Consider the following 25,000-nt stretch of genomic DNA (forward strand, 5'->3'; position numbering starts at 1 on the left):
TGAGCAGAAAGAAACCAAGGAAGGACCCCGGGGGGGGGGGGGGGGTTAGATTTTCATTCTGCAGACGCCTTCGGAATGGATGGAAATTAAAAATCCAATCCTCCCTCCCCCCACCCCCACCACCACCAAGCAGGATAAGAAGGAGTCTATTTGGGCGTTCCCCTTTCTTGTTTTGGCAGCCTCGCTTAGTTTCGCATATTTCCATCAGTACATTCAAGGTGCCCAATTCCTATAAATATACGAAGGATTTTTTTTTTATTTTTAAGTTTGCAATTTTATACAGTGTTCTTAGGAGAAGTGCTTTGGCAAATATTTTTTTCCTTAATAGAAGGTTGAGCAGCTTGCAATCTTAAGGCCAAATGAAGCCCGTAAACCTACTTTTTCAGTTTTACCTAGCATTAAAGGATAAAGAATGGTTCTCTCTCTCTCTCTCTCTCACACACACACACACACACAAACACACACACACACACACACAGAGAGAGAGAGAGAGAGCTAGTATACAGTCTATCTCCTACTGTAAAATGAAATTTGTCTAGCAGGGAACACAGTGAAAGAAATGTCATAGTTAGTCCCTAAGCTTAATGACTGCCCCGTTTAGCAACTGTTCAAAAGTTAAGACAGGCTGAAAAAGTAACTTTATTGGAACATCTCAATGGTTATGTATCAGGAACTTGGCCAGCAGGGGGTATTTATGGTCTTTGCAGCTGGCCTTCAACAAGCAGAGTCAATGGAGAAGCTAGCTGCCAAAACATACGTCGCAGCCATGCCATGTCCCACTTAACGCCAGTTGCTTAGCCATGGATTGCCATTCCATGGTGTTGGCTATCTTCAGCTTCGTAGCATTTGCAAATTTGATGAGTTCCCTTTCAATTCCCTCATCTAAGTCATTTGTGAAGATATTGAAGAGTACTGGCTCTAAGATGGAACTTTGTAGTACCTCACAAGAAGAAGAGGAAGAGGAGGAAGAGAAAAAGTAGGAGAAAGAGGAAGATGAGGAGGAGGAGGAGGAGGAGGAGGAAGAAGAAGACTCTCTCACTACTCAACTGAATTCAGCCACAAAGAGAGGCCAAGATACAGAAGGATCTGGACAGACTTGAACACTGGGTGCAACCTAACAAAAGGAAATTCAGTGGTGAAAAAATGAAGGTTCTTCATTTAGGCAAGAAAAACCAAATGTACAGGTCAGGGGTAGGCAACCTTGGCCCTTTTATGACTCGTGGACTTCAACTCCCTGAATTCCTGAGCCAGCATGGCTCAGCTTGGAAACCTCTCCCTTTCCCCTCAGCGTGGCTGGCTCAGGAATTCTGGGAGTTGAAGTCCACGAGTCATAAAAGAGCCAAGGTTGCCTACCCCTGGTATAGGTGGTACCTTGCTCAATAGTAGGGAGAGGGATCTCGGAGTCCTAGTGGACAATCCCCCTTCATGGATTACTGGCTTGTCGTGGCGAAGGGGCTTGCGTAATTCAATGAAGCAATGAGCTATGCCGTGCAGGGCCACCCAAGACGGAAAGGTCATAGCAGAGAGTTCTGACAAAACGTGATCCACTGGAGAAGGAAATGGCAAACCACTCCAGTATCTTTGCCATGAAAACCCTATGGACAGTACCAAAAGGCAAAACAATATGACGCTGGAAGATGAGCCCCTCAGGTCGGAAGGCGTCCAATATGCTACTGGGGAAGAGCAGAGGGCTAGTACTAGTAGCGCCAGAAAGAATGAAGCGACTGGGCCAAAGCCGAAAGGACGCTCAGCTGTGGATATGTCTGGTGGTGAAAGGAAAGTCCGATGCTGTAAAGATTTTTTCTCCATAGGAACCTGGAATGTAAGATCCATGAATCAAGGCAAGCTGGACGTGGTCAAACAAGAGATGACAAGACTGAACATCGACATCTTAGGTATCAGCGAACTAAAATGGACAGGAATGTGTGAATTTAATTCAGATGACCATCAGGTATACTACTGCGGGCAAGAATCCCTCAGAAGAAATGGAGTAGCCTTCATAGTCAATAAAAGAGTAGGAAAAGCAATACTGGGATACAATCCTCAAAATGACAGAATGATCTCAGTTCAAATCCAAGGCAAACCATTCAATATCACAGTAGTCCAAGTCTATGCCCCAACCACCGGTGCTGAAGAGGATGAAATTGACCAGTTCTATGAAGCCCTACAGCACCTTATAGAACTAACACCAAAAAATGATGTCCTTATCATCATGGGGGATTGTAATGCTAAAGTAGGAAGCCAAAAGATAACCGGAATAACAGGCAAGTTTGGCCTTGGAGTACAAAATGAAGCAGGGCACAGGCTGATAGAATTTTGTCAAGAGAATACGATGGTCATAGCAAACACTCTTTTCCAACAACCCAAGAGACGGCTCTACACATGGACATCACCAGACGGTCAACACAGAATTAATTTAATTTTAATTTATTAATATTTCTATACCGCCCTTCTCCCGAAGGACTCAGGGCGGTGTACAGGGCAAGAATAAAACACAAAGCTACAAAAATTAAAAAGTAATTAAATACATGCCCAACAATAAATACATTAATAAAACCCCAATAAAATGATAGTAAAAACCCCACCAATCTCCCCTCAGGCCAGGCCGGCTTGTTCGAACAGGTATGTTTTCAGATTGCGGCGAAAGGAGCGAAGATCGGGCGCCGTCCGGAGCTCAACCGGTAACTGGTTCCATAGCTCCGGGGCGCCCACAGAGAAAGACCTCCCCCTGGGGGCCACCAATCTACATTCTCTGACCGGTGGCACCCTGAGGAGGCCCTCTCTGTGGAAACGCACAGGGCGGAGGGAAGTTGACGCCGGCAGCAGGTGTTCCCTGAGGTACTCCGGACCCCTGCCATGTAGGGCTTTAAACACCATGACCAGTACCTTGAATCTCACCCAGAAGACAACTGGCAACCAATGCAGCTCACGGAGCAGAGGTCTAACATGGGAGTATCGGGAAACTCCCAACACAACTCTCGCGGCTGCATTCTGTGCCAGTTGGAGCTTCCGGGTGGTCCTCAAGGGCAGCCCCATGTAGAGAGCGTTGCAGTAGTCTAGTCGAGAGGTCACGAGCGCGTGAGTGACTGTGCATAGATCATCCCGGCTTAGATAGGGCCGCAACTGGCGCACCAGGCGAACCTGGGCGAAAGCCCCCCTAGTCACAGCTCCTATGTGGTCTTCCAGAGTGAGCCGTGAATCTAGGAGGACTCCCAAGTTGCGAGCCCTATCTACGGGGGGTAATAATTCGCCCCCCATAGAAAGAGATGGAATGTTCGAATAAACATGGGATGAAGGTATGCAAAGCCACTCGGTCTTGTCAGGGTTGAGTTGAAGTCTGTTCCTCCCCATCCAGACCCAAACCGCCTCCAGGCAACGGGACATCACGGTGAGGGCATCACTGGGGTGGTTTGGGGTCGAAAAGAAAAGCTGGGTATCATCAGCATACTGATGATACCCAACTCCAAAACCACGAATGATCTCACTCAGCGGTTTCATATAGATGTTGAACAGGAGAGGCGAGAGGACCGACCCCTGAGGAACTCCACAAACGAGAGACCTCGCGGTCGACCTCTGCCCTCCTGCCAACACCGACTGCGAGCGTCCCTGGAGATAGGAGGAGAACCACTGTAAAACCGTGCCTCCCACTCCCAATCCCCTAAAACGCCGCAGCAAGATACCATGGTCGATGGTATCGAAAGCCGCTGAGAGGTCTAATAGGACCAGAACAGAGGAATGCCCCCTGTCCCGGGCCCTCCAGAGATCATTCACCAGCGCGACCAATGCCGTCTCCGTGCTGTACCCGGGCCTGAAACCCGATTGGTACGGGTCTAGATAATCTGCTTCATCCAGGACCAGAGGGAGCTGATGTGCCACCACACTCTCAACAACCTTCGCAAGAAAGCGAAGGTTGGAGACAGGACGAAAGTTGTTCAATACAGCTGGGTCCAAGGCAGGCTTCTTGAGGAGAGGCCTCACCACCGCCTCTTTCAAGATGGCGGGGAAGCTACCCTCACTCAAAGAAGCCGATATAACTGCCTGGAACCAGCTGCGTGTCCTCTCCCGGGCTGCATAGACCAGCCAGGAAGGGCACGGGTCCAATAAACATGTGGTGGTGCTCAGCCTCCCCATGATCCTGTCCACTTCCTCCGGAGTCACAGAATCAAACTCCTCCCAGGTGATATCGACAAGACCACCCGTGTCCTGCTCGACAGACTCTGCCCAGTCAGAGTCCAGACCGATCCGAATCCGAGCGATTTTGTCCGACAGATGCTGGTTAAACTCCTCGGCACGACCCTGCAAGCGATCCTCCCTCACCTCCTGATTCAGGAGGGAGCGAGTCACCCTAAACAGGGCGGCCGGGCGATTATCTGCGGACGCGATAAGGGTGGCGAAGTGGTTAGACCTCGCCTCCCTTATCGCAGCGAGATAAGACCTAGTGTAGGTTCTTAGTCGCAATCGATCGGATTCGGATCGGCTGGATCTCCAACCGCTCTCTAGGCCCCGTCTCCGACGCTTCATCTCCCGGAGCTCCACGGAGAACCATGGGGCTCGACGGGATCTGCACCGGGTCAGGGGCCGCAGGGGTACAACTTGGTCAGAAATCAGATTGACTATATGCTCTGCAGCCAAAGATGGAGAAGCTCTATACAGTCAGTAAAAACAAGACCAGGAGCTGACTGTGGCTCAGACCATGAGCTTCTTGTTGCAAAGTTTAGGCTTAAACTGAAGAAAGTAGGGAAAAGCACCAGGCCAGTCAGGTATGAATTAAATCATATCCCCGTTGAATATACAGTAGAGGTGACAAATAGATTTAAGGAATTAGATCTGATAGACAGGGTGCCTGAAGAACTATGGACAGAGGTTCGCAACATTGTACAAGAGGTAGCAACCAAAACCATCCCAAAGAAAAAGAAATGCAAGAAAGCAAAATGGCTGTCTGAGGAAGCTTTGCAAATAGCTGAGGAAAGGAGGGAAGCAAAAGGCAAGGGAGAAAAAGAAAGATACGCCCAATTGAATGCAGAATTCCAGAGAATAGCTAGAAGAGATAAGAATGCCTTCTTAAATGAACAGTGCAAAGAAATAGAAGAAAACAATAGAATAGGGAGGACCAGAGATCTTTTCAAGAAAATTGGAGAAATGAAGGGAACGTTCAATGCAAAAATGGGCATGATAAAGGACCAAAATGGCAGGGACCTAACAGAGGCAGAAGAGATTAAGAAGAGATGGCAAAATTACACAGAAGAACTATACAAGAATGAGCTTAACGTCCCTGATAATCACAATGAGGTGGTCACTGACCTCGAGCCAGACATCCTAGAATGTGAAGTGAAGTGGGCCTTAGAAAAGCTGAGCAACAACAAAGCTAGTGGAGGTGACAGTATTCCAGCTGAGCTATTCAAAATCTTAAAAGACGATGCAGTAAAAGTGCTACACTCAATTTGCCAGCAAATTTGTAAAACTCAACAGTGGCCACAGGATTGGAAACGATCAGTTTACATTCCAATTCCAAAGAAAGGCAGTGCCAAAGAATGTTCAAACTATCGCACCATTGCACTCATTTCTCATGCTAGTAAAGTTATGCTTAAAATCCTACAAGCTAGACTCCAGCAGTATGTGGATCGAGAACTACCAGAAGTACAGGCAGGATTTCGAAGAGGCAGAGGAACTAGAGATCAAATAGCCAACATACGCTGGATCATGGAGAAAGCTAGAGTGTTCCAGAAAAACATCTACTTCTGCTTCATTGACTATGCTAAAGCCTTTGATTGTGTGGATCATAACAAACTGTGGCAAGTTCTTAAAGAGATGGGAGTACCAGAACATCTTATTTGTCTTTTGAGAAACCTATATGCGGGCCAAGAAGCAACAGTGAGAACTGGACACGGAACCACTGATTGGTTCCAAATTGGGAAAGGTGTCCGGCAAGGCTGTATACTGTCGCCTTGCCTATTTAACTTATATGCAGAGCACATCATGAGAAAGGCAGGGCTAGAGGAGTCAAAAGTTGGAATTAAGATTGCTGGAAGAAATATCAACAACCTAAGATATGCAGATGATACCACTCTAATGGCAGAAAGTGAAGAGGAACTGAAGAGTCTCTTGTTGCGAGTGAAGAAGGAGAGTGCAAAAGTTGGGTTGAAACTAAACATTAAGAAAACCAAGATCATGGCATCCGGCCCTCTCAATTCCTGGCAAATAGATGGGGAAGAAATGGAGGTAGTGACAGATTTTATTTTCCTGGGCTCCAAGATCACTGCAGATGGGGACTGTAGTCAAGAAATTAAAACACGCTTGCTACTCGGGAGGAAAGCCATGGCAAATCTAGACAGCACACTAAAAAGCAGAGACATCACCCTGTCAACAAAAGTGTGTATAGTCAAGGCTATGGTCTTCCCAGTTGCAATGTATGGCAGTGAAAGTTGGACCATAAGAAAGTCTGAGCGCAAAAGAATTGAGGCCTTTGAACTCTGGTGCTGGAGAAGACTCCTGCGAGTCCCTTGGACTGCAAGGCGATCAAACCGGTCAGTCCTAGAGGAGATCAACCCTGACTGCTCTTTAGAAGGCCAGATCCTGAAGCTAAAACTCAAATACTTTGGCCACCTAATGAGGAGGAAGGACTCACTGTAGAAGAGCCTAATGCTGGGAAAGATTGAGGGCAATAGAAGAAGGGGACGACAGAGAATGAGGTGGCTGGATGGAGTCACTGAAGCAGTAGGCCTGAGCTTAAATGGACTCCAGAAGATGGTAGAGGACAGGAAAGCCTGGAGGAACATTGTCCATAGGGTCGCGATGGGTCGGACACGACTTCGCAACTAACAACAACAGTGGACAATCACTTAAATAGGAGCCACCTGTGTGCTGCAGCTGCCAAAAAAGCCAACACGGCTAGGCTGCATTAACAGAGGGATAGAATCAAGATCATGTGAAGTGTTAATACCACTTTACAATACCTTGGTAAGACCACACTTGGAATCCTGCATCCAGTTTTGGTCACCATGATGTAAAAAAGATGTTGAGACTCTAGAAAGAGTGCAGAGAAGGGCAACAAAGATGATCAGGGGACTGGAGGCTAAAACATATAAGGAACGGTTGCAGGAATTGGGTATGTCTAGTTTAATGAAAAGAAGGACTAGAGGTGACATGATAGCAGCGTTCCAATATCTCAGGGGCTGCCACAAAGAAGAGGGAGTCAAGCTACTCTCCAAAGCACCTGAAGGCAGGATAAGAAGCAACAGCTGGAGACCAATCAAGGAGAGAAGCAACCTAGAACTAAGGAGAAATTTCCTGACAGTTAGAACAATTAACCAGTGGAACAGCCTGCCTCCAGAAGCTGTGACTGCTCCAACACTGGAAGTTTTTAAGAAGAGACTGGGCAGCCATATGTCTGAAATGGTATAGGGCAGAGGTAGGCAACCTTGGCTCCTTTATGACATGTGGACTTCAACTCCCAGAATTCCTGAGCCATCCATCACTCCCAGAGACTGCTGGGAAAAGCTACAAAAGAGCTAAGGTTGCCTACCCCTGGTATAGGGTTTCCTGCCTGAGCAGGGGGTTGGACTAGAAGACCTCCAAGGTCCCTTCCAACTCTTTGATGATGATGATGAAGAGGAGGATGCATTTAAACAGGAAAGTATATCATTCTTCCTTAACTAGAATGCCGATTTCCAAGAGATGATAACAAGGGAGAGATACAATCACATTTGAAATGTGGTGCTTAATCTAGTCAGGTTTTCTGCAGCCTGGTGCTCTCCAGTTGGGTTAAATTTCCCTAATTGGTGGAGATTATAGGAACTGGATTCAGTCCCCCACAGGGCACCTATGCCTGCTTAAAAAAAAAAAGCATATGCCTGCTTTCTGTGGGAAAAAAATCCATATCCAGCTGTCTATGGAGATTCTCATCATCCAGGCCATGGTGGTTTCAAAGGGGCTTTCCTCCCCACCCCCCACCTCCAAAGGCAACTGACTATGTTTTTTCCTTGAGGAAAAACACTTCTCATCCAAAAAACGTGAACAATTCTGGCAGGGAGGGAAGTAATCTAATCCTTCTATTCCCTCCCTGCCCACCATTCAGCCAGAACTGATGAAACTTCTTAGATGAGAAGTGAAACTTCTTCTTCTCAGGAAAAAAAAACACTGTCCAAATCCAGATGTGCTTTAGAGAAGAAAGTGTTACTGTATTTGTGGTTTTGTGATCTTTTCTTCAAATGCAAAAGCTTCACCAGATATTCTTTCTTTCTTTCTTTCTTTCTTTCTTTCTTTCTTTCTTTCTTTCTTTCTTTCTTTCTTTCTTTCTTTCTTTCTTTCTTTCCTTCCTTCCTTTCTCTCTTTCTTTCTTTCTTTCTCTTTCTTTTTCTCTTCCTTTCTTTCTTTCATGATTTATATACTTCTTCCCACACTGACCATATTTCAGCAATGTGCATACATGCAGATAGAAGATAATAACAGTTGATAAAACCTGATAAAAGGTTTTCGAGAAGAAATTGGATAGCCATTAGTCCTGAATGGTATAGGATCCCTTGCTTGGATGGGTGGGTTGGACTAGATGACCTCCAAGGACCCTTCCAACTGTTACTCTGTATTTTATCGTTAGCCTCATCATCAACCCAACCTCAGATTTTAAAAATCCAACTAAATGTTTATGATGCAACTGCACTGATCAGTGTTTCTCAACCTTGGAAACCTAAAGATGTGGAAACCAACTCCCAGAATTCTCCAGCCAGCATGCTGCCTGGGGAATTCTGGGAACTGAAGTCCACACACCTTCAAGATGCCAAGATTAAGAAACTGGCATAGATGCAAGGAATTCCTGTTTTATCCTGCTGATACATGTATCCAAAACTGCACTCTAACCCTAAATGTGGTTGCCACAAACCAGATCAAACCTTTTAGATAACATGGTTGCTTAGATGCTCTCAGGCATCTAAGAGCCTCTTGTGAGAAACAAAATACTGGATAAGGGCCACTTGGAACCAATTGCAAAAGATGTAGGTATAGAATAAATACTATAAAAAGCTTCTGAACTCAGAAATGTTTTTTTTGAACAGTAGGTCTGCATGGAGTTTATGAAAGCTGTTCCTGTTACTTCTAAGCTGTTTGAATAATTTAGGCCGGAAGTAGGTGGGCTTATCTTTCAAACAATGAATGTAAAAAGAAGAAGAAAAAACATTGCCCACCTAAATTAATTCACCCAATCTATCTAGTCTCCAGCCCCCTGGAATAAATTATCAACCCCCAATCACAATGCCTCAAATCTGAGAAATGAATGTGTCAAAATGATGTGTCACACAGAAGCAGTGGTTAGAAGCCAAGACTGATACACAAATATTGCTTCTTTGATGAGAATTCTCTTCTTAATAATAATTTATAATGTGCACCATCCTACTTCTATTTTCATATTGTTTTCATATAGAGTTGTCTGTAAATTAGGTTTGAAGATGTTTAACATTCAATTTTCAAGTGCAATCATGAATGTGCTTACTTAGAAGCAGATCCTGTTGTATCTGAAAGGTATATGTACATACGATTAGATCCTAAGTCTCACTTGAAGTAAGCTTTTACAAGAGGAATATTGTAAAGTAAGACCACCCCTGGAATACTGCATCCACTTTGGGTCAACACAATATTTAAAAAGGTGTTGAAACTCTGGAAAGAATGCAGAGAAGAGCAACAAAGATAATTAGAGGGCTGGAGGCTAAAACGTATGAAGAACAGTTGCATGAATTGGGCATGTCTAGTTTAATGAAAAGAAGGGCTGGGGGTGACATGATAGCAGTGTTCCAATATTTGAGGAGCTGCCACAAAGATGAGCAAGTCAAACTATTTTCCAAAACACCAAAACACAACAATGGATGGAAATTAACCAAGGAGAGTGTGACCTAGAACTAAGGAGAAGTTTTCTAACTGTTAGAGAATAGAATAGAATATTCTTTATTGGCCAAGTGTGATTGGACAGACAAGGAATTTGTCTCTGGTGCATAAGCTCTCAGTGTACATCCAATCAACAAGTGATAAATCATGATCATAATCACAAAATACAATAATCATAAATCATAAGATACAACACTCAGTGATAGTCATAGGATGCTAAATGATCAATCAACATAAATCATAATAGGAGACTAAATAAAGGCAATCAACATAAATCATGAGATACAAACAACAAAGTTATAGTTATTAGCTTGCCTGAAGAAGTTGTGGGTGATCCATCACTGGAGGCTTTTAAAAAGAGACTGAACAACCATTTGTCTGAAATGATACAGCCTCTGCTTGAAGATACCTAGATATCAAGGACAGAAGCAACCTGGAATTAAGGAGGAACTTCCTAACAGTGAGGACAATTAACCAATGGAACAGCCTTCCTTCAGAAATTGTGGGCGCTCCATCACTGGGTTTTTTTAAGAAGAGACTGGACAATCACTTGTCTGAAATAATATAGGTTCTCCTGCTTAAGCAGGGGGCTGGACTAGAACAGGGCTTTTCAACCAGTGGTACGGGTACCACCTGTGGTACATTGGCACCTGGCAGGTGGTACTCAGCCATCCTAGAAAAGTGGTAGCGGGGGAGGGGAATGAGCTGAACTGGTGGCAGCACTGCACAAACCTGAGCAAGAGACGGCTGGAGCTGCAGGGCTGTCAGGGCTCAGTGGAAGCACCAGGATCAGCTCCAGGCTCCAGCTGGAGCTCACCGCTGATCCTGGCGCTTCTGCTGAGCCCAGAAGAAGCGCCAATCAGCTGGAATCTTGCAGCATCTCCAGGGTCTTCTGATTTACATTCAGATGCTTGGCAACTGATTCATATTTATGACGGTCACAGTGTTCCAGGGTCATGTGAAGTGATCAAAGCCTGATGCAACCACCCAGCAGATGGGGAGGGATAAAAACCAAACACCCCCCACCCCACCCCCACTGCCAATCCTCAACAGAAATGCTCACAACAATGAAAACCTCGGACAGGAGGAAGAGCGCCGCCGGGTGGGCAGGCAGGTGTCTTGCTCAGCTATGGCTTGGGGGGCACTTTTTCAGTGCCATTGTAACTTCAAACAGTCATTAAGCAAACTGTTGTAAGTCGAGGACTACCTGTACTTCATTACTTTTTTCCCTTTTTTTTGGTCATCAAGTTTTTGACACCTTGCTAGGCGACTGGTGGTACTCGGATGTTGCCATATCCTAAAAGTGGTACAATGGGTGAAAAGGTTGAAAAGCCCTGGACTAGAAGACCTCCAAGGTCCCTTCCAGCTGTATTCTGATTCTGATCTACGTCTCCAGTTGCAAGTATGGAACAGAGTAAGTATTTCTCCTTCTCCTCCTCCTTCCTAAAGTTGCTAAAGTTGCTGGACTACAAATCTCATAAGCAGAGTAAAGAATTTTCATTCTCCTTCTCCCTCTCTCTTTCTTTAGCTGCAATTTTCTGGGCAAATAGCACAAATTAAGGAGTCACTTTATGGGTCTAAGACAACTTGGCATGGCCAACTCACCAGGGGACAGCTCACTGCAGGACAAGAGTTACATTAATATCAAAGAAATGGTGAAATAGAATCATTAAACAAAGAATGCAAAAGGAAGGGCAGAATGAAATGTGAATGACAAAAATTAAAATATTTTTTAAAAATTATTTTAAATACTTAAACTGAACTGTTGAACTATCCTGCAGCAAGTTGGCTGCACCGCATTAGCCATGCCGAGTTGGCCGCACCGGGTTGGCTACACCAAGTCATCCCATTCTGACGTGTATATGGTCATATCTTGTGAATCTTCCATCATGAGCAATTGCTTGAAAGAAGTAGCGAACCAGGCTTGCTTTACAATGCTGCCCCTTCTTTGTAGGCCAGGGATCTTCAAACTTGGCAACTTTAAGACTTGTGGACTTAAAGTTGCCAAGTTTGAAGACCCATGATCTAGGCCTTGCATTTCCAAGGTCTACAGCAGACTTCTAGTGACATCACCAGGCCTCAAAGAAAACAAAGCCGTTGCACCAAACAGGAAAGCCTTGCAAGAGAGGGCAAAGCCAAGCCCAGACAGACAATGAATGGCCAGCTGGCTTCTCCGCTCCCTTGTCCATCCCCATTGCAGCAAGTGGTGTGCCGGATCTGGATTAACTCTGGCAGCTGGTCTAGAAGTAGAGAAAAGAGAAGCCGGGCACAAGGCCTTGATGGCGATAAATCATTGGCGGCATGTGGGTCCCACAGCTCTGGCTTGGCAAGAGTAAAGATTAATGGGAAGTTCCTTTAACCCAGCTAGCCCTTAAGTAGCCGTGAAGCTGAGGCTATGGCACCGGCGGGAACACCAAGCTTTGTGGGTGGCTGCTTGTGAAATCAGCCTGGCTGCTGATCATTCACATTTGTGGGTTCATGAGAAAGGCCTGCCTGGGGAACTGATTGTTCCCGAACCAGTAAAGAGCGGTGAACTAAGCTGCTACTTTTCTTATGCCAAGGGCATTTTTCATAATGAAAGGCAAGGGTGTGTGGTCGTGCTTCACGGTGAATCCCACGCCAAGAGCTTGCTGGGGTGGCACCAGCCTGCTGGCTCAGACACATCGTCAGCCTGTTACAGAGACAAACGGAGGCATCCAACAGTTTGGCAGAGAGCTTCCAAGGGATCATCTGGTGCGTCTGGTGTCGATCATTTTTCCATCCTTTTGCAAAGTGATAAGAGGAACTGGCTCCTCTAGGACAACGTATCCCCATCCAAGTCCATATCTGCCCACTGCCTAATCTGGCTCAGGGACAGTGGTGGGATTCAGCTGCTTTGCATAGGTTCGGTAGAACCGGTAGCTAAATTTTGTTGAGTTCGGAGAACCGGCTGAACCCATGCTGCTTCTGGAAGTCTGTTCTAGGCCTCAGAGGCCTGGAGGAGGTCTGAAGCGCATTGATGTCACTTCCAGAAATCCGTTCTAGACCTGGTGGAGGTCTCTCAGGCCTAGAACGGCCCAGCGGACATGCATTGATATCACTTCTGGAAGTCTGTTCTAGGCCTCGGAGCCCCAGGGCTGCATCCACGCAGAGAACCAGATGTTAAGATATTTGAATCCCACCACTGCTCAGGGGGTCAGGTGTCCCAAAACCTGTGCCTATTACCAGTGTTTCTCTACCGTGCCAACTTTACCTTCTATGGACTTCAACTCCCAGAATTCCAGGCAGCTTCCTACCTCAGGAATTCTGGGAGTTGAAGTCCATGCATACAGGTAATCCTCGACTTTAGGGCCACAAATGAGCCCAAAATCTCTGTTGCTAAGTGAAACACTGTGAGTTTTGCCTCATTTTATGACAATTTTTGCCACAGTTGTTAAGTGAAACATTGCAGTTGTGAAGTTGTGAAGTGAATATGGCTTCCTCATTGACTTTAATTGTCAGGAAGTTGCATCTAGGACCCCAGGACACTGCAACCCCAGGACATTGCCAGCAAACTTACTTGGCACATAGATTTATTTGTTTATTTAAAACATTTATGTAGCCACCCATCTTATTTCAAACTTTATTTTCAAAGGTCCAATTCCTGAAAGTAGAGACATTATCTAAACAAAAATCTAAGTTTCTTGCAAATAAAAGTAATACAGTAACAATAATAATAACTTAAATATACATCTTCTTGCTATTAATCTCTTATTTTTTTCATTTTTCTTATTTTTATTTTTCTCTACAATGGATATTTATTATTTAGATTCTTTATCTAAATATCTCAAGGATTCATGGTAAGTTGCAATCATAAAGTCTCTTAGTTGGACCAGAAGACAATACTAAAACAAGAGGTGCTGAACCTAAGGAAAATACAGCCAAAATTTACCTCATGACATTTCTGTTACACCAGTTCGAAAATCCCCAAAATATGTTTGCTTTCTGGATTTTCCGATCAATTCACCAGATAACATGTTACAAAGAACATAATCAAAGGCTGCAATTATAGAAAACATGGGAATTTGGCTCAGAGATAGATATTTTTTTTCTCTCATTCAAAGCGTGAGGAAAAAAAATCCATGCTTTGGTTGCATCTTTTAATCTCTTACCTTCCTCCTCCTTCCCCCCCCCCCCGTCATTCATATCTATGTGTATATTCATTTTTTTAAATAGAGTAATTACATGATGTCATTATCAAATTGTATAATCCTAGGCTGCTTTTCATGCTGCATAAAACCTGTTCTTTTTGAAAAGAACTCTGGTACAATTTCCAGAGGGGGAAAAATTGCTTTCAGATCTCTTTTTCTCACTATTTACATCAGAAAGCTTTCAGTACTGTATATGTAGTGACATATTGGAGCTTAACTCTTTTGCTGCACAACTACTCTGCCCTAACTGCACTTTTGCCTCTGGATTTTATTTTTTTATTTTTTTATTTTAATTCCATTTATATCCCGCCCTTCTCCGAAGACTCAGGGCGGCTTACAAGCTTAGCAGTAGCCTTCATTTTATGTATATGCCTGCTTATTAGGGCTTTCACTCCCTCCCCAAGCGGCATTATTACAAAGTCAGCTTATTGCCCCCAACAATCTGGGTCCTCATTTTACCTACCTCGGAAGGATGGAAGGCTGAGTCAACCTTGAGCCTGGTGGGATGCGAACCTGCACTAATTGCAGGCAGCTGGTGTTACTTAAGGACCTCTAAGAGGGTGAAAAACAACTATATTTTTTTCCTAAAGGTGCTTTTCCCAAAAGGCAACTGGACTTTGTGTACAAGAAATTACAGAAAACAAGGTCCAGTTGGCTTTTGGGGGAAAAAAAAAACACCTATGACATGGATGACTGAGAATCTCCATAGAGATATATTTTTCCAAGGAATTCTTTCAGTTTAATGAAGGAGAATTTGCTTTAGAAAGCACAGATAGTCCTCAACGTAAGACCACAACTGAGCCCAAATTTTCTGTTGCTAAATGAGACAGTGTTTAAGTCAGTGTTGCCCCATTTTATGACCTTTCTTGTCACAGTTGTTAAGTGAATCGCTCCACTTGTTAAATTAGTAACACGATTGTTAAGTGAATCTGGCGTGCCAATTGATTTTGCTTATCAGAAGGTTGCAAAAGGTGATCACATGACCCCGGGATGCTGCAACCCTCATAAATATGACCCAGTGGCCAAGCATCCAAATTCCGATCACGTGACCATGGGGATGTTGCAACAGTCATAAGTGTGAAAAATGGTCATGTCACTTTTCTTTAGTGCCATTGTAACTTTGAATATTAAGGGACGCGGTGGCTCAGTGGATTAAGACGCTGAGCTTGTCGATCAGATGGTCGGCAGTTTGGCGGGTCAAATCCCAAATGCCGCATAGCAGAGTGAGCGCCTGTTACGCGTCCCAGCTTCTGCCAACCTAGCAGTTCGAAAGCACGTAAAAAATGCAAGTAGAAAAATAGGGACCACTACGGTGGGAAGGTAACAGCATTCAGTACGCCTTTGGCGTCTAGTCATGCTGGCCACATGACCACGGAGACGTCCTCGGACAAGCGCTGGCTCTTTGGCTTTGAAACGGAGATGAGCACCGGCCCCTAGAGTCGGAAACGACTAGCACGCATGTGCGGGGGAACCTTTACCTTTACCTTTAACTTTGAATAGTCACTAAACAAATTGTTATAAATCAAGGACTACCTGTACTTCAAGGAGAATTTAGCAGATAGTTTTATGCAGTGCTTTTTTTGTAAAAAAAAAAAAAGTGCTGGAACTCACACACATCATACAAACTGCCTTGCCAGCCCTACACGTTTCCATCAAAAAAAGGTGCCAGAACTCCGTTCTGGGTATTCTATGACAAAAAAGCCCTGGTTTTATGAAACATAATGTCCTTGTACTTATAGTGCTGAGGCAGTGAAGAGGTTACGTGAGAAAGCCCTAACTAGTATTGTACTATCCTTTCAAATAATATGCAATTTTCCTGTTTTTCTACAATTCAGCTAATTCCCAAAGAAGACCTCAGGCAACTCCTCCTGTAAGCCTTTTTGAGTAAACCTTAGGAATTGTTGCCAATATTTTGCTTCCCTTTGGCTAAATTATCCCATCACTGGCTTTGCCAGCAGATTTGGTGGACTATGTTAAAAGGACATCAGTGCAAAACTTTAGAAATTGTCTCACCTGCTAATGGGGCCATTTCGATTAAGAGGGGATTTTAACCAAGGAACTTACACAGAGAGGGAGAGATAAAACTACACTCTTTTATCTCCACTTGCCATTCTTGCCAGGCTGTTGAAGGTAGCAATTGAGGGCAGAAGTTGACCAAATCTTATGAAGCCGCCAAGATAACAAGGGGCTGTCACAGAGAAGAGGGGATTGTCTTATTTGCCAAAGTACCAGAGGACAGGATAAGAAGTAATGGATGGAAGCTTGTTAAAGAGAGATCCAGCCTAGGAGAAGAAATCTTCTGATAGTGGGAACAATTGATTAATTAACAATTAATTAATTAAGCTTGCCTCCCAAACTTGTGAGTGCTCCATCATTAAAAGTTTTCAGAAACAGACTGGGCAATCATTTGACTGGCATGATATAAGGCAGGGGTCTTCAAACTTGTCAACTTTAAGACTTGTGGACTTCAACTTTTAGAGTTCCTCAGCCAGCCCTGGGGGCTGGCTGAGGAATTCTGGGAGTTGAAGTCCACAAGTCTTAAAGTTGAAAAGTTTGAAGACCCCTGATATAAAGCCTCTTGCCTTGAGCAGGGGGTTGGGCTAGAAAACCTCCAAGATCCCTTCCAGCGCCATGATTCTATGTTCTATGGAAAGATGTAGATTCGGATGTTGTATATGAAGTCAGTAGAAGGCAGTTGACCATAACAAAAAGCTTAGAGAACTTGGAAGCCCTTATGATTAGGTCAAATCATGGGCCACCAATGCTGGCACAGATCAGAGGTAAAAGGCCTGTGTTGTGTGTTCCTCTATCAATGAGTCTACAAGCTTACATTGATCATATTGGATCAGCTATGTCAATAAATTGACTGAGTATACAGCAGCTTCCTTAAGACCCAGAAGCCCAAAGACAAGAATCCCTTTGTTAAAAAGATAAACGGACAAACCCCAGATACAGGCCAGATGGCACTTCCTTCAGATCTTGGCTAATCTTTACAATGCCCAGCTGGACTGTAGGATCCACGGGAACAATTTGTCCAGCTGTCTCAGGCAGAGTCAGACAAACTCTTCTGGGATGCAGAATCAGCTGTTTCAACCATTTCAAAAGCCATTGACATATTTCAGGGAAAAGACAAAACTCTTAGAGCAGGACAGAGGATCAGAACGGGCACCCTGTTTGGTAACTTAAGAAATTTAAAATGGTTTCCTCCATTAAAATGGCTTCTTCCTTTGCCACTGACGGGGTGGGAGTCACCATTATAGTGTGTGACTTTGCTAAAGGTAAAGGTAAAGCTTCCCCCGCACATGCGTGCTAGTCATTTCCGACTCTAGGGGCCGGTGCTCATCTCCATTTCAAAGCCGAAGAGCCAGCGTTTGTCCGAGGACATCTCCGTGGTCATGTGGCCGGCATGACTAGACGCCAAAGGCGCATGGAACGCTGTTACCTTCCCACCGGAGTGGTCCCTATTTTTCTACTTGCATTTTTACGTGCTTTCGAACTGCTAGGTTGGCAGAAGCTGGGACGAGTAACAGGCGCTCAATCTGCTACGCGGCACTCGGGAATTGACCCGCCAAACTGCCGATCTTCTGATCGACAAGCTCAGCATCCTAACCCACTGAGCCATATTGTCTAACAGAAACCTATCAAGAGTAAACAGCTCATTTCTCCCATGGTTCATTATATTTAAGAGGTATTGTGATCAATATTGTCTCAAGGATGGTTGTCATGTAGTCATTCCAGCCAGTGCTCAAAAGATCTGTGGTGATTTCTTTTAAAGTCCTGGAGATTGACATTTTGATGGTCTGTTTTTTAATACAGTGGGAAGGTAACAGTGTTCTGTGTGCCTTTGGCGTCTAGTCATGCTGGCCACATGACCATGGAGACGTCCTCGGACAAGCGCTGGCTCTTCGGCTTTGAAATGGAGATGAGCACTGGCCCCTAGAGTTGTAAATGACTAGCACCCATGTGCGGGGGAACCTTTACCTTTACCTTTTATAGGAGGGGGGGAAGGAAGGAAGGAAGGAAGGAAGGAAGGAAGGAAGGAAGGAAGGAAGGAAGGAAGGAAGGAAGGAAGGAAGGAAGGATCTACTTTTTTATCATGAATTGTGTCTCTATTAAGTCAAATTTGTTAGAAGTTCCCATCCTTATCATTTTGGGACATTTATATAAATACATGCACAGAAATTCATCAAAAGGTTTCAGAAAACCAATCAATGAGATGTTTTTAAGATTCTCTAGATGCTTAAGAGTCTTTCAAGAAATACACATTTGCAAATCACTAAGAATTACCCTTGAATATTTCTCCGTCTGTCTCACACACAGAGATAACTGCATCACTGAGGATAATCACTTGAATCAGAAGGATGTGCATGGGGGGAAAAGGTGCTTAGTCTTTTTAAGATTACTATGTGGGGAAAAAGGAGAACAAATATGAATAATGTTTAGATTAGTGCTCTGAAGATAACATGTTGTATGTACACATAAGCACACTGGAAGGTTTTTTTTTTCCTGTTGTGGTTAAAAAAAGAATAAAGAGGAACCTTTATTGTTATAGATTGCTGAATATTGTTATTGTTTGAACCTTTGTAACATGAAAAAAGTCATAATGGAAGTGTAAAAAATTCTTGATAAAGAAGAAATGTTTAAAAAAGAGAGAATTCTTCCAGTACAATGCAAAAAAGAAAAGAAAGGAAAAGAAAGGAAAGGGGAGGGGAGGGGGAGGGAGGGTGTTGAGAAATCCTTTGATAACAGAAGAAATAAAATGACAATAACGTTTAAAAAATGAGTAGCTGCCCAAAAAAAGTTTTCAGTGCTTCTCAGACCTGAAGCTATACAAAGTGTTAAATGGATGTTTAATAAAAACCTCCATCAGTTTCTGATTTGCACCAAACTGTGGACAAAAAGACATTCAGATTTTTTTCCCCTGCTGCCTACTAGCTTGTTAAAGGGGAGAAAAGAGAATAAAGGGAGAATACCCCAGATTTTTCACACTGTAGTACAAATAGCTGTGAATTAGAGGGGGTGTGCTCACACATATCTGTTCCGTCTCCAAGGCTTTTTGCCTTATTTTTGTTGTTGCTATTATTCTTGTTGCTGCTGCTGCATTTAAGCATGGAATGTAGCACAGAAGGCTAAATTCATCAGGACAGTTTCAGCCATTCAGTGGGTTAGGACGCTGAGCTTGTCGATCAGAAGGTCGGCAGTTTGGCGGGTCGAATCCCGGGTGCCGCATAACAGAGTGAGCGCCTGTTACTCATCCCAGCTTCTGCCAACCTAGCAGTTCGAAAGTACGTAAAAATGCAAGTAGAAAAATAGGGACCACTCCGGTGGTAAGGTAACAGCGTTCCGTGCGCCTTTGGCGTCTAGTCATGCCGGCCACATGACCAAGGAGACGTCCTCGGACAAGCGCTGGCTCTTCGGCTTTGAAACGGAGATGAGCACCGGCCCCTAGAGTTGGAAACGACTAGCACGCATGTGCGGGGGAACCTTTACCTTTACTTTTTATTTTACTGGAGTCCCTAACATAGCACTGCTGTGTTGTAAATTATGTCTCTTGACATCCACAACACTTTCATTTTCATTCTAATTAAGGGGGGGGGAGGGAGATGACGGCTTGTTTTTCTTATTTATTTGTGTAGCCCATGACCTTTTTTTTTTAAAGTGCATACAAAAGACGTTAGGTAGTATAAATTACATAGAACCAAAGGAGGATATTATTTATTATTTATGAGTAAATAATAAAATAATGATAAGGAATCAAGTAAGAACTGACATTAAGAAGCTGCCGTCTTAGTCCTCTAAATGTTGTCTTGAGGACTCAGACTGGAGTTAATTTAAGGCTTCAGATGGCAACTGAAGTATCTGCTAGTAGTGTTTGCCAGCCTCAGCAACTTTAAGATGTGTGGACTTCAACTCCCAGAATTCCCCAGCCAGCTGGCTGGGGAATTCTGGGAGGTGTTTTTTTTTTAAAATTTCATTTATATCCCGCCCTTCTCCGAAGACTCAGGGCAGCTTACAAGCTTAGCAGTAGCCTTCATTCTATGTATATGCCTGCTTATTAGGGCTTTCACACACACTCCAAGCAGCATTATTACAAAGTCAGCTTAATTGCCCCCAACAATCTGGGTCCTCATTTTACCTACCTCGGAAGGATGGAAGGCTGAGTCAACCTTGAGCCTGGTGGGACTCGAACCTGCACTAATTGCAGGCAGCTGGTGTTACTTAAGGAGGCATTAGCCCACTGCTCCACCAAGGCTCTTTTGAAGTCCACACATCTTAAAGTTGCTGAGGTTGAGAAACACTGTGCTAGTTAGGCCTGAACAAATTCAGTGAAGCCATTGCATCTAGTAAGGACTCAGTGCAATAACGTAAATCACAATCCTCACACAATGGGCATTGATTAATGAGGAAAAAAGAAAGAAAGAAACTGGAGAGCTGTTATGTGGCAAAAGAAAGGATGGCTGCCATCTCAGGCAAATAAAACGTTTAGCAACTGCGGCTGAGTGCTTCATCTTCAAACCATCTAAGAAAGGAGAGGAAGAATTTGGGTTCGTATCAAAACCTGTGCCATGTCAAAACCTATCTTGTGACGTGATGAAGATGAAGATGAGGATGAATTCCCGTTCCACTTGATGAAAGGCAATTTGGTGGGAGGGATTTCGTCCCCCAGAGGAAATGGGGGCTGTGTATCTAGGTTGCAAAGAAGTGCTCATGAATATCCTATTTTTCAGAGCACAATCCTACAATCGGCAGACTTAGGTTGAATCCCAAGAGGAGGCATTGACAGGAAATTGCTTTCCCTCGAGTTTCTCCAGATTGGGTGCTGTGAGCATGGTGAAGACATCAGAGTTCTGCAATTAGAACAATCAGAAAAGATTACCCTCAACCTTCATTGTCTCCATTCTGTTCAACAATCTAGGGAGTACAAAAAAAACCCTCCAACTTCTGGAGTAATTTGAATGAAATTCTCCAGCCCTCTGAGAATAAGGAACTCAAGTCAAAGATTTTGGCTCAATGCAGCTAGTCCTCAACTTACAACAGTTTAGAATAGAATAGAATAGAATAGAATAGAATAGAATAGAATAGAATAGAATAGAGTAGAGTAGAGTAGAGTAGAGTAGAGTAGAGTAGAGTAGAGTAGAGTAGAGTAGAGTAGAGTAGGGGAGGGTACGGAAGGATAGGGTAGGGTAGGGTAGGGTAGGGTAGCACAGCACAGCACAGCACAGCACAGAATAGGACAGACTAGAACAGAGCAGAACAGAACAGAACAGAACAGAACAGAACAGAATAGAATAGAACAGAGCAGAATAGGACAGGTTAGGATAGGATAGGATAACAGAACAGAACAGAATAGAATATAGAACAGAACAGAATAGAATAGAACAGAACAGAATAGAATAAGAGTTAGAAGGGACTTTGGAGGTTTTCTAGTCCAACCCCCTGCTTAGGCAAGAAACCCTATACCAGTGATGGAGAACCTTTTACAGACCGAGTGCCCAAAGTGCAACCCAAAGCCCACTTATGTATCATCAGGTCCTGGGGGGGCATGGCCCACTGGGTGGGTGTGGCTCATTGGGTTGGTGTGGCCAATTGGTTGTGCATGGCTGTGGTGGTAACGGCACACTGGGTGGGACTAAAAAGTTCAATCAATTCCAAATTTACGAGAATCTTTTGTTTTCCCGCAAGAAGTTGAAATTGATTGATTGATTAAACCTTTTTTTCCCCACACAGCAGCAGAGGCCTAAAGCGAAAAGGTTTTATAAAACCCAGCTTAAGGCCTAGGACTGGGGCGATGGCGCACATGCCCACAGAGAGGGCTCTGCATGCCACCTGTGCACGCATGCCGTAGGTTAGCCACAACGGCCCTATACCATTTCGGACATTTGTGATTGTTCAGAGTTAAAATGCCCCTGAAAAAAGTGACATATAACCATTTTCACCCTTACGACTGTTGCTTGGCAACTGACTTAGATTTACGGTATGACAATTGCAATGCCTTGGAGTCATGTGATCACCTTTTGCAACCTTCTGACAAGCAAAATCAATGGGAAAGCCAGATTCACTTAATAATCATGTTCCTAACTTAAAAACTTCAGTGATTCACTTAACAACAGTGACAAAAGAAGATCGTAAAATGGGGCAAAACGCACTTAACAACTGTCGCACTTAGCAACAGAAGTGTTGGGCTCGATAATGGTCATACCTGTAGTAAGCCAAGTGTACAAGTTATGTTGTAAAGGTAGTTTTTGACTTACGGTCCCAATCGGGACTGGACCTTCTGTCACTAAGCGAGGCAGATGTTAGGTGAGTCAGGCTCAATTCGGCAAACTTTTTTGCCATGGTTATTAACCATTATCACAGCAGTAGAAGAGTAAATCATATGGTTGTTAAGCAAATCCATCTTTCCCTGTTGACTTTGCTTGTCAGAAGATCCATGGGAAGGTTGTAAAGGGCGATCACATGACCCTGGGATGCTGAAACTGTCATAGAAACATGCCAGTTGTCAAGCACCCATATTTTGATCACATGACTGTGGGGACACTGCAAGAGTCAAAAGGTCTAAGTCCAGTCGTATGACCCTGTTTTCACACTGTGGTAACATTGAATGGTCGCTAAATGAATGGTTTTAAGTTGGGAGGTGCCTCTAAGTGGGACAGAAAGAGACATCTTTATTGTTATAAATCTGTTCAAGATGATTGCTCTTCTTTTTCCTTCTCCTTCTCCTTCTTCCTAGCGCAGGGGTCAGCAACCTGAAACAGTGAAAGAGCCACTTGGAACCGGTTCCCTCACAAAAGGAAATACTGGGAGCCGCAAAAAATGTGTCCGCATGTGCGTACATGCACGCATGCGCAGAACAAGGTTTGACTGAAGAGTGGAGCTAAGGCGAGATATGCACCTACCCTGCATATTTGAATTGATTGGTTGAACTTTTTTAGTCCCACTTTTTTTTTTTTTTTGGACTACACATGGCAGAGGACTGGGAGCCGCAGGAGATGGATGAAAGAGCTGCATGTGGCTCCGGAGCCGCGGGTTGCAGAACTATGTCCTAATGTTATTCCTGCACTATGGTAGGAATTTCCATTTGAAAACTCCCTTTTTACGACTCCCGGTCTTGGTCCATGGACCGGGGGTTGGGGACCCCTTCTCTCTTCCCTTAATTCAAGGTAGAGTCAGAACAACTGCATGGAGCTGATCATTTACTGGCTGGATGCCCTTCCTGACGCCACGTGGGGTTCACAGCAGGTTTTTTTTTTTGTGCCCTAGGAGAGAAATAACCGCTGCTACCTAGGATTGAACTCTCAACCTTCTGTGTGGGAGGTGAGCATCTTCACTGCTAGGCCATTATGCCAGTCTTCAAGATGATTGTGCTTTGTCAGGGGTAGGCAACCTTGGCTCTTTTATGACTCGTGGACTTCAACTCCCAGAATTCCTGAGCCAGCCATGCTGAGGGAAAAGCCAGAGGTTTCCAAGCTGAGCCATGCTGGCTCAGGAATTCTGGGAATTGAAGTCCACGAGTCATAAAAGAGCCAAGGTTGCCTACCCCTGTGCTATGTTATACATATCCTATCTCTCTTTCATGCACACATACACCCAGAGACACACATCCCACAAGACATCATTAGGCAGGCGTGAATCCTGACATTTAATAAAGTGTCCATTGGCGAACGGAAATATTAATGGAGCACAGTAATTGAAAAATCATATGATTCCTCCAATTGTGTCTGCTTCTTTAATGTTATTACAGTCATTAGACATGCACATAATACAATCGGTAGTTAACAGGAATATAAATAGCCTTAAATTAATTGAAGGAAGAGAGGCTTCCCCCCTCCCCCCTCTTGTGAGCGGTTGCTCTCCGTTGCCCAGCTGCTACAATTGTGCCACTTTCTACAATCAGCTGGACTTGTAAGGGCACAAACCTTGTCCCTATGGGTATCACCCTAATAGAATAGAATAACAGAGTGGGAAGGGACCTTGGAGGTCTTCTAGTCCAACCCCCTGCTTAGGCAGGAATCCCTATACCAGGGGTCGGCAACCTAAAAAAGAAAAAGAGCCACTGGGAACCGGTTCCATCACAAATTAAAAAAAGAGGGAGCCGCGTGCGTGTGTCCATGCACGCGCATGCGCAAAAAGTTTTTTTGCGCATGCGCGGACGCACGCGGCTGCCATTTTTAAAAAAATGAGATGGAACCGGTTCCCGGTTGCCCGATGGCGACGGCCCGTCTGCAAAGCTGCCGCTTTCGGCAGCTTTGCAGACGGGCCGTGGCAGCTTCCGCAAAGAGCGGCGCCCCTGCCCATTCCGAGAGGTGCGCGCGCACCTCTCCGAACGACCGGAGGTGCGCGCGCACCTCCCCAAACCTTTGGGGAGGTGCGCGCGTACCTCCGTGCGAAGGGGCAGCGGTGCCGCTCTTTCAGGAAGCCCGCCGCGGCCCGTCTGTGAAGCTGCCGAAAGCGGCAGCTTAGCAAACGGGCCGCGGCAGCTTCCGCAAAGAGCGGCGCCCCTGCCCATTCCGAGAGGTGCGCGCGCACCTCTCCGAACGACCGGAGTTGCGCGCGCACCTCCCCAAACCTTTGGGGAGGTGCGCGCGTACCTCCGTGCGAAGGGGCAGCAGCGCCGCTCTTTCAGGAAGCTGCCGAAAGCGAAGGGGCAGCGGCGCCGCTCTTTCAGGAAGCTGCCGAAAGCGAAGGGGCAGCGGCGCCGCTCTTTCAGGAAGCTGCCGAAAGCGGCAGCTTCCTGAAAGAGCGGCACCGCTGCCCGTTCGCGCGGAGGTACGCGCGCACCTCCCCAAAGGTTTGGGGAGGTGCGCGCGCACCTCCGGTCGTTCGGAGAGGTGCGCGCGCACCTCTCGGAATGGGCAGGGGCGCCGCTCTTTGCGGAAGCTGCCGCGGCCCGTCTGCTAAGCTGCCGCTTTCGGCAGCTTCACAGACGGGCCGAGGCGGGCTTCCTGAAAGAGCGGCACCGC

Source organism: Vipera ursinii (genome assembly GCF_947247035.1).
Source record: "Vipera ursinii genome assembly, chromosome: 5".
NCBI classification, from domain to species: domain Eukaryota; kingdom Metazoa; phylum Chordata; class Lepidosauria; order Squamata; family Viperidae; genus Vipera; species Vipera ursinii.